This window comes from Dasypus novemcinctus, chromosome 10, assembly GCF_030445035.2.
Source record: "Dasypus novemcinctus isolate mDasNov1 chromosome 10, mDasNov1.1.hap2, whole genome shotgun sequence".
Taxonomy (NCBI): Eukaryota; Metazoa; Chordata; class Mammalia; order Cingulata; family Dasypodidae; genus Dasypus; species Dasypus novemcinctus.
Genome location: NC_080682.1, coordinates 79475820 through 79487009, shown reverse-complemented (window position 1 = coordinate 79487009; position 11190 = coordinate 79475820). Strand labels below are relative to the sequence as shown.

Here is an 11190-nt window from a genome sequence, read left to right as displayed (position 1 = left end):
CCTCTAGCTTCTTTCTGTGGCAGTCACCTCATTATTCCATGTGACATTCTCTAGTAACCCATGTCCAATTGAAAGATATCCCCACAGAGTGGCTTTGCCTCATACCTCTGGGAATACAGGCTTTGACCAAAATCAGAACTTATATTTGCAATTATCTAGCCAACATTTCTTGCTGTTTAGATACCACTATACAGTTATTGTTGCTCCATGGAGGCAGAGAATTTTGGTTCATTTTGTTTACCACTGTATTCAACTGTATCTAGAGTAGTAGCTGTCATCCAGTAAGTGCTATATAGATATTTAATTAATTCCCCAGACATGAGTCACATACCAGTCCAGAGTGACCCCTAACACCCCATTCCCAGATCTAAAGGTCATATATCAAGGTTCCATTAAAGCCCCTCTTGCTAGGGATGAGATGAAGGAAAAGTGATGCTGTTAATACAGCACATTAACAATCCTCTCAATATCTTCTAAACTCCAAACTTTTCTGATTAGAAGTGGATGGACAGTTAAGGGTTGCAAAAGCAACCCCCTTTTTTTTTTTTTTTTTTATTTCTACCTTGGTGTTTTCCACCTTACTGTAGAATGTGGAAGTAGTTGGCATTTTTCTTTCCTTGAGCCTCAGCCAAAGCAGATAAAAAGTCCCATTTTAACATCACACTACACACATATAACAATTAAACTTATTTTTTTTACATATTGTCTCCATCTATTAAATCATAAGCCTCCAGAGAGCAGGGACTGTGTCATATTTCCCTTTGTATATTTAATGTGTCACAAAAACTAGATGCTCAATAAATTTTATTTAAAAGAGTTAGTGGATGACAGGACTTTGAGCTGCATACAGTGATGGCATGAGGTCAAGCCCCCTTGGGAAGGAGATAAATTAGTTCTTCCTGTCGAGGAAGAGTAACATGGATATGTGGACTGCCGCAGAGATTATCTTGATCCTAACCAATTCTATTTCCTCTTTTTGGACACAGAAGATGACTATATTTCCCAACCTCAAACCTGCCCCCGCCCCCCGCCCCTGCTTGCAGCTAGGTGGGGCCAATATGACTGGCTTCTGGCCAAAGGAATATGGAGGATTCAAGTGAGATTTACCATTTGTATGCCTGCCTGGCCATAAAACTACCAATGCAATCTTTCTTGTTCTCTCCTTGCCCTTCAGAATCCAAATACAGAAGGTCACTCGAGGACTCTGGGGAAGTTAAAAAAATTGGACTGTCCAATAGAGTAGCCACTAGCTACATGTGGTGATTGGCCACTTGAAATGTGGTCAATTTAAATTGAGATGTGCTGTAAGTGTAGCGTACCACCTCGATTTCAAAGACTTAGTATGGAAAAAAATGTAAATTAGCTCATTAATTATGGTTATATTATTACATGTTGAAATAATATTTTAGATATTTTGCATTAAGTTAAATATGTTATTGAAGAATAGATGAATAATAGTAACAATTCTGAATATATTATATAGTACTGAAGATTGAACACTGTTTCATAGCATTCTTCTAATAGCAATCTTTTAATTTGGAAATATTTACAATATTGTGGAATTGCTTGCACTTTTTTTCCCTTTGAGATCATCTTTAATTGCAAAGATACAGTTTACTTAGTTACTTCACCTTTTATTTGTTCCCATTTTAAGTGTATAGCTTGCCACATAACCATTGCCTTCACTGTCAAACTGTTATGCAAGAACATTTAAAAATACGAACTGTAAACTAGATAGTGCTTTTTTACAGTATCCAGATTAGTGCATTAACAACATTGACTTAAAAAGGCAAGTGAGTTAACTGGCAAAACATTCAATTCCTTTTCTACTGAAAAATGGTACAAAATGGCACACATGTTAAACTCTAAATTTTAAGTGTAAGATGCTCAAAATCGATAATCATGGGAAAGTTATTTCCCCCATCTAATTTTGACCCAAGGATACAAAAGTAACCATTATTCTGCAGAACGTAAGAGAAGGTACATAGTGGCTCATAAAACCAGACTGCATTATTTAAGATAGGTTAGCAGAATAAAGTTGGAATCTTTAGAATTCCAACACAATAGGTAATGATTTTTCGTACTCTTCCTTCAAATTACAATAAACATTTATAGCAACAATACTTTCCCCAGTATATGTTAGACTTGCAGAGAGCCAATATAAAAACAATCCATCTTTAGTCTTTTACTGGGCAATCCATAGCATATGCTTAATATACATACATCAGGGGTATGAGATATATTGGGAAATAATTTACTGATTTCCTAAGGCTCTTAAGAGGAAACCAGCAGTAAATGTTAAAAAGGTAATTTGTGCTGTTGTGAACACACACACACACATATATATTTTAAGTTATTGAGTGTTTCCTTTGGTGGCCCAAAAATCAAACTTTAAATTTGAGATTTTTAATTGAAGTAACACAAATCTGGATGCATGTGATATAGTGAAAGAGAGATGGGCACAGGACATAAACACTGTTAAATTTACAAATTCTAATCAGTAATGTAGAGTCAAATATATCGACTAAATCAACAGGCAAATCAATTACAAATGAAAGGTATCTACAATTGTGGGCAAAACCTACATTTACTTAACTGAAAAGCATTGGAGTTATGCCAGCAGTGATATTTTTTAAAACTTTCAATATTAGAAAATATCAGATTTAATTCAAAAGAAACTTCCCCCCAAATAAAAATAACAAAGTATGGGAACCATCCTTTACTTAATAGCTTTACAATAAAACAAATAAGGAAACAAACACCATTACAGGAATCTTCTTACTTAAATAATTTAGGTATTGTAGTGCCAAAGTGTGCTCCTTTAAAATTTCAGACTTTCCCTCCCCATATGATGAGACTGATAATCATAGTTCCAATGACAAGGATAAAAATGATGATGCACAGGGTTTTTCTGGATTTGCACTGGTAATCTGCTGCCCTTGACAGCTGCTGATTTGCTTGCTGAATGTGCACCTCAGCATTTTCTACATTGGCTCTTATGCTATCTATCATATCTCCTTGTTCATGAGTCATCAGTCCCAAATCTTTAAATGTTTCATTAATACCCAGAGTATCAGCTTCCAGGTATCTAACAGAAGACTCTCTCTCATGAATGAGGGAGGGGTCATCATCTCTAATTTCTTCATTTTGTACCTGCATTTGAGGTTGAGTTTGGCTTTCCCAGGATATAAGATTCCTTTCTTTTGAACTGTCTTCACGAAAACCCCCAGATACTCTGGAGCTGACTCTTCCTGGAGCAACAAACTCCTCTCTCTCAGCAGTTTGCCTCTTGACCTTCTGAAAGCTTGTCAGTGAGGATGTGAATTCAACCACTAAGCAGTCCTTTTGTATCTTCCTTTGTCCCTGCCACTGGGGGTGGTAGAAAGAGATCCAAACTCTTCAGTTATTTATCTGTTTCTTTGGGAAGTTGGTTAGTGTACTGCTGCTTCTTTTGCAGTTGTTGCCTTAATTCAGGAGAATCTTGGGGAGTTCCAAGTTGATTCAGAGTCCTTTGTATTTCCACAGAACATTGTGTGATCGCTTGGATGTCAGAAGAGATGACCTGGGCTGGCTGGGCAGGGTCCCTACCAATTCCCAGAGTGTAAGACATAGTTGATTGGCTCATTCACTAATTTCATCAGATGCTGGAGGGTTGCGCACAAGTTTTTCTCTAAGCAGTCACCCTGACCTACTCCATGGCCTCTTCCTCCGCAGGCCACTCAACCGCCAACCCAGCTGCTTGCACTTTTATGTCACTATTCTAGATGTTCTCTCTTGCCCCTCTACATCTACTTTGCCTTTTACAGACTACATCAGCAAGCTCCCTTCCCTTCTGGTTTCTGGTTGGGCTCAGCTAATGGAAGACACTAGCTGGAGAACAGAAGGCATCAGGAGAGGGAGAGTATTTATTATCCTCCCTCCCCCCATGCTGGCCACAGTTGGCAGTGACGCTGGACCATCCCTTGTTATTTCCTTGCCCACATTCTGATTAAACTCTTTTTTTTAAAATTGATTTTGTAAAAATATTACATTAAAAAAACAATATGAGGTCCCATTCAACCCCACCCCCCCACCCTACCACTCCCCCCCCAGCAACACTCACTCCCATCATCATGATACATCCATTGCATTTGGTAAGTACATCTCTGGGCATCTCTGCATCTCATCGTCAATGGTCCACATCATGGCCCATACTCTCCCACATTCCATCCAATGGGCCCTGGGAGGATTTACAATGTCCGGTGATTGCCCCTGCAGCACCATCCAGGGCAACTCTAAGTCCCAAAGGCGCCTCCACATCTCATCTCTTCCTGCTATTCCCCATACCCATATCAGCCACCATGTCCACTTTTAATCTTTTGTTTCTTTTTTGTTGTTGTTGCGCCATTTTTTTGTTGTTGTTGTTGTGTCACCTCTCCGTGTGTGCGGCACCATTCCTGGGCAGGCTGCACTTTGTTTCATGCTGGGCAGCTCTCCTTACGAGGTGCACTTCTTGCGCGTGGGGCTCCCCTACGTGGGGGGACACCCCTGTGTGGCATGGCACTCCTTGCACGCATCAGCACTGCGCATGGGCCAGCTGCACACTGGTCAAGGAGGCCCAGGGTTTGAACCGCGGACCTCCCATGTGGTAGACGGATGCCCTAACCACTGGGCCAAGTCCGCCGCCCTAAACTCTCTTAAATCACCCCTTTTGAGCATGTCATCTTTTTCTTGCTGGGACCCTAGGTTATACAATATTATTTTTAATTTTTACAGTGTGCATACAGATGTGGTACACAGCATATTTTTTAATTTATTTTGATATGAGAAAAACCTGTTCCTTGAAGCTGAGTTTGTTATACTTCTAAGAACGTTAATATTGATAGGTCTAAAACAGCTGCAAATGGAACCCAAGGTTATGATATATGCCATTCTCTGTTTTTCCCCTGTTCAAATATATAGGAAAAAGTCAGCTAATAGTTCATTTTATAGTATATTTTCTGATTATAAAAGAAATACATATTTTACATTTTTTTCAAATGCAGACAGTATGAAAAATAATCCGTAATAACCAACTAGAGAAAATCATTAAAATTTTGGTGTCTTTTGTCTCCAATAGTATCAAGAGAAGGAATGAAAATTACTTTGAGAATATATTTTTTAATTTGTATGATACGTATATACATTTGTCTGTGTGTACATGTGTATGTTGTGAGTGTGAGTCTCATTCCATAGAAATACTACATTTCTTTGAATCAACTGGAATTTAACTGTGAGCTCCCATCCTGCCATGCTGGTGTGAAATTCTATCTCAGTTATTATTGGCTCTTCCCTCTCCATTCAGGGTTGTGCAAATTTCTAGAGCTTTAATTGTTATAGAAGCACCCAGAGATACCACAAATTATTTGGTCATCTGTCCACTTTGATGTAGTGCTGAAATTCCCTTTTGTGTCATCTTCCTTTCAGGCCTCATGACTCTGATATTTCTTTACCACCCTTGGAACTCACGAATCTTGAGTGAATCTGGGAGGGCCTGTACCAGGATGCATTCTCCCCAGGTACCCCATGCAATATTCTTCCTTGAGATTTTGCAACATCCTGGGCTTCTGTCACGGAGCAAGATTACTGTCCTAACTGTTCACTCAAACTACAGGCTTCTGACTTCTAAATCTTGAGGAATCTCTTTTTCACCTCTTTCTCAAAGGCATTCTTTTCTTTTCTTCCCCCCTTCTCATCTCAAAAGACAGGGAGAACCTCTGTTGTCTTTAGGAAAATGATGTTTTTTGCCTTTTAGAAATTCCTGAGGTCTGGATATCTGCTCAAATAGGAGTGAGGGGTGAACAGATAGAATTAATAGCTCAACAAAATAAACTGCCACTAAAATTTTGTATTAAATTTTATACGCTGCTTTGTAATCTCCTTTTTTATTTAACCATTAGACTACAAATATTTCTTTATGACATGTACTTTTAAATGTTTGCATAACCATAAGGTATTCCATTATATAAATGTATCATGATTTATTTAACCAAGATTTGATTGCCTTTAGATAGCTCACTCTAAACCAGCCTTGTTTGCACTCATCCCCACTTTTATTATTTTTTCCCACCCCCTACCCTTCTCAGCCCCTTCCCTGCCCTTTTCACTCCCCCACCCTGTCCTTTCCCCTCCCCCACCCCCTCCCCACTGTTTTTGCTGTGTCCATTCAGTGTGGATCTTCTGTATCTCTTTCTCTTTTTGTCTTCCCATCTTTCTCCTCTAGGATTCACCAGGATTCGATCCTGGGGACCTCTAATGTGGAGAGAGGTTCCCTGTCAATTATGCCACCTGTTCCTGGTCTCTGCTCTGCAGCACCTTGACTCTCCCCTTGTCTCTCTTTTTTGCGTCATTATCTTCTTGTGTGAATCACTTGCGTGGGCACTTGCTCACTGTGTGGGCACTAGCTCACCATGCGGGCACTCAAATGTGGGCACTCAGCTCACCATTCAGGCACTCGGGTCACCATGCGGGCAGTCACGTGAGCACTCTGCTCACAGCACGGGCACTGGCTAACTGTGCAGACACTGGCTCACCATGCAGGCACTCACATGGGCACTCAGCTCACCACGAGAGCACTCACACAGGGATCTGGCTCACCATGCAGGCACTTGGTTCACACACGGGCACTGGTTCACCACGTGGGCACTGGCTCACCACATGGGCACTTGTGGGCACTCGGCTCACCATGTGGGCACTTGGTTCACCGAGCAGCCACTCAGCTCACCATTTGGGCACTTGGCTTGCTATGCGGGCACTTGTGTGGGCACTCGACTCATCATGTGGGCACTCACATGGGCACTCAGCTTGCCGCATGGGGACTCAGCTCACTGTGCAGGCCCTCGGCTCACCATCTGGGCACTGGCTTGCTGTGCAGGCACGCTTTCTCTTCTTTTTCACCAGGAGGGCCCAGGGATCGAACCCAGGTCCTCACATATGGTAGGCAGAGGCCTTATCACTTGAGCCACATCCACTTCCCCCCACTTTTACTATTATAATTACTGTTATTTAATTAATTTTTTGCTAGGTATTCAGAAGTTTAGCTTCTCTTTTGGTAATACTTAAATTTTGGAGCAGAGCAAATTGGAATTAATAGATCATTTGAAAGAGTAACAATTTAGAGTTGTAGCTAAACTGTATAATATAATTTCTCTACCTCAGTGTGGGTGACTAAAGGAGGGGCCTGTACAAAAGCCATTGGCATACTCAAGAGTTGTTTAGAAATATTTTTTCCAGAAATTAAGCAATTATTACAGAACGTCATCTAGATAGTTGAGCAACACAATGAATATTACATGCCCATGGGAAATTTTCAACTTGGCTCTTATTAAAATTCATTTTTATTCAATATTTAACAATCCAGAAATATCTAACAGTAGCTTTTCTGATCTATTCTTCCTACCAAATATTCTTTATTGATCAGTTTTTCAACTATTGGTAAAGAATCAGAACTTATCCTGAGCCAAATCCCAAATCATGTGTAAAGGTATTAAAAGCCATGAAACCCCAAGATACTAAACTTGACTTCTATTGGTCCACAAGTGGGACTTGGATATAGCAGCCATGCTGAAAAGAGACCAGCCAGCCACCTTGAACTCACAGAGCCACCAATATATGCATCGAAGGTAATGGTCAAGAAGACAAGTTTTTTAGTCTTATTCATTCAACAGGTATTTATTGATCACCTTACTATAGGCCAAGCATAATTACTATCATACTGAGAATACCTTGGTAAACAAAACAGACAAAAATTCCTCAGGGAAAGAGTGGTAGAAGATGAAAACAGAGAGGAAATGGGAGGAGGTTTCAGATAGTATAGAGTCTTTAGACCATCATAAGGACTTTGAGTGAGTTGGAAAGTTCCTGGAGGGTTTTGAACAGAGGACTGTCATGTCTGACGTTTAAAAGTTTTAAATTCCTGTGTTGACAATAGGCTATAGGGGGAAAGGGTGAAAGCACACTAACCATATCAAGGCAGTTACAATAATCCAAGTGAGAGATGGCAAGAAGCTTGGATCAGAGTTATAGTAGTGAGGTGATAGGAAGAAGTTGGATTCTGGACATATTTTGAAGCCAAAGCCAGTGGGGGGACTTAGATAATGGATTGGATGTGGGGTGTAGGAGAAAGAGAAGATTCAAGACGAATCCAGTATTTTTTTGCCTGAGAAACTTGAAGAATGGACTTACTGAAGTCTAACACCAAAAAGAAAAGTTGCTTCTGGCATTCTAGGCCTTTCCTGCATCCAGACAGCCTGTCTGTAGCCTTGCCAAAACCAAACCCATCCTGCTGCTTTTTCATGCTGGCCTTAGTTGATGGCCCCAGGCTATACCAAATTGCATACCCCTTTATCCTTTAATGCCTAAGACATTTAAGAAGAGATAGGACGTACAGGGCGAACTGAAAATCACAGTGCTGGTGGGAACTGGTTTCTTTCCATCCAGATCAGATTGCAGCTCTAGCCTAGGCCCAAGGGCCACCTCCAGCAGGGAGGAAGCTGTGGGGACCTGTGCCAACCTCTCTGGGAAATTACCGGCCAAGCCGCAGAGGCCAGTGATTATCCTACTCTGGTGGCATGAGCCACCCCAGGAGCTCTTCTGTGGCTGGAATTGGAAGCTCCATTTCCCAGAAACAGGGGAGGAGGAGACAGTTGGCTGCTGATTTCAGTTACTGATTGGTAGACTTGGCTGGCTAAGATGTAACCCTGGGAACAGCTGGGGTGTGAAACAGCCCAAGTCAGTAAGAGGCCAGTAGCTGCCATTTTGACTCCGCCCCCAGGCTGAGGGGAAACCAGGCTGACTGAAACTCTCAGTGTCAATAAGAACCAGTTTCTTTCAGGCAGATCAGCCTGAAGCCCTAGCGTAGGCTTCAGCTCCACCTCTGGCAGGGAGGAGGCTAAAGAGCCTTCACTAGCCTATATAGGTAACTGCAGGTAACTTTGGCTGGCATAGACTGAAATTCAGAAGTCTACCAGGGCAACTGCAGTCATCTTGGAGCTGCACAGCATAGACTGCTACCCCCACCTGCAGCTCCATCCCCGCCCCAGGCAGGGGAGAAAGGGATGAGAAGCTTCATCAGTCTCTCTGGGCAACTACAGTCTAGGCCTGCATTTGGATTATTTCACAAAGCTGTGACTCTGTCCCTATCCCTAGCAAAGGAGAAAATTGGAAGAAGCTTCATTGGTCCCTGGTGCAAGGAGGGCAGCTTGCACCTCCACAGCTTATAGCACCAACTGCATGCTTGGCTCCTACTGCACAACCAGCAAAGGAGAAAGGGCAGGAAGCCCTAAACTAAAAAGAAAAACTGCACCCAGAAAAAATACTCCAGTAAGCCAAATGCCAAGACACCAACAAAAAATTACAATCCACACCAAGAAACTGGAAGCTATGGCTCAGTTAAAGGAACAAGATAAGCCTCCAGATGACATAAAGGAGTTGAGACAACTAATCATAGATGGTCAAACAAATCTCCTTAATAAATTCAATGAGATGGCTAAAGAGATTAAGGATATTAAGAAGACATTGGATGAACACAAAAAAGAATTTGAAAGCATACGTAGAAAAATAGCTTATGGGAATGAAAGGTGCAATCAATGAAATTAAAAAAACTTTGGAATCATAGCAGATTTGAGGAGGCAGTAGAAAGGATTGGTGAGCTTGAAGAAATGGCCTTTGAAAGTGAACATACAAAAGAACAGATGAAGAAAAGAATGGAAAAAAATTGAACAAGGTCTCAGGGAACTAAATGACAGCCGGGCATGTGCAAACATACATGTCATGGGTGTCCCAGAAGGAGAAAAGAAGGGAAAAGGGGCAGAAGGAATATTTGAAAAAATAGTGGTAGAAAACTTCCCAACTGTATTGAAGGACATAGATATCCCTGTCAAAGAAGCACAATGTACTCCCATCCAAATAAATCCAAATAGACCATCTCTGAGACACATAGTAATTAAAAGGTAAAATGTCAAAGATGAGAGAATACTGAGAGCAGCAAGAGAATACCAATGCATAACATATAAGGGATATCCAACAAGATTAAGTGCTGATTTCTCACCAGAAACCATGGAGGCAAGAAGACAGTGGTCTGATATATTTAAGATACTACAAGAGAAAAACTTCCAGCCAAGAACCTTATATCCAGCAAAACTGTCATTAAAAAATGAGGGTGAGATTAGAATATTCACAGACAAACAGAAACTGAGAGAATTTCTGAGCAAGAGACCAGATTTTCAGGAAATTTTAAAGGGGCCTGGAAGAGAGTCTAGAAATGAAGATTATATCAATAAAAGTAACTAAAAGTGTCAAAATGGTGGTGAAAATAAAATATGACAGATAAAACTCAAGTAGTCAGGAATAAACTTAACCAATGTTGTAAAGCACTTGTATTCAGAAAACTGCAACTCAATGTTAAAACAAAGCAAAAAAAGCCCTAAATAACTGGAAGGATGTTCCATGCTCATGGATTGGAAGACTAAATATCATTAAGATGTCAATTCTTCTAAAATTGATATACCAATTTAATGCAATCCCAATAAAAATTCCACCAGCATTAAAGGAAAAATTGAAAATATGATCATTAAATTTATTTGGAAGGATAAGGAGTCCTGAATAGCCAGAAGCATTATAAAAAGGAAAAGTGAACCCTCATCTCCAGACTTCAAATCATAATACCTACCTATAGTGGTAAAAACAGCAGGTACTGGCCTAAATACAGACACAATAGACCAACGGACCTAAATTTATGGTTCAGAAACAAACCTTTACAAGTATGGTCAAGTGATTTTTGACTAGCCCGTCAAACTCACACAGCTCAGGCAGAACAATCCATTCAACAAATGGTGCTGAAAAAATTGGACATCCATAGCTGAAAGAAGGAAAGAGGACCCCTATCTCACACCTTATCCAAAAGTTAACTCAAAATGGATAAAAAAACTAAACATTAAAGCAAGAACCATAAAACTTCCAGAAGAAATTATTGGAAAATATCTTCAAGACCTGGTGGTAGGTGGTGGATTCTTAAAGAAGATAAGAGAAGGACTGAGTGGACTACTGATGTTTAATGTATGTAGAAGTTTTAATTAGCTTTACTGTAAATTTGTGGAAATATGTAGAGTGGATGGTAACACACAGTGGGTAACAGCTAGTTTATAAATGGGGATATGACTGAAAATGGTAGTC

General features: G+C 40.5%; 1 pseudogene; it reads right to left on the bottom strand.

The window, feature by feature from the left end:
* Positions 1 to 2829: 2829 nt before the first annotated feature.
* On the bottom strand, positions 2830 to 3610 carry LOC101421488 (syntaxin-7 pseudogene; annotated as a pseudogene).
* Positions 3611 to 11190: the final 7580 nt, after the last annotated feature.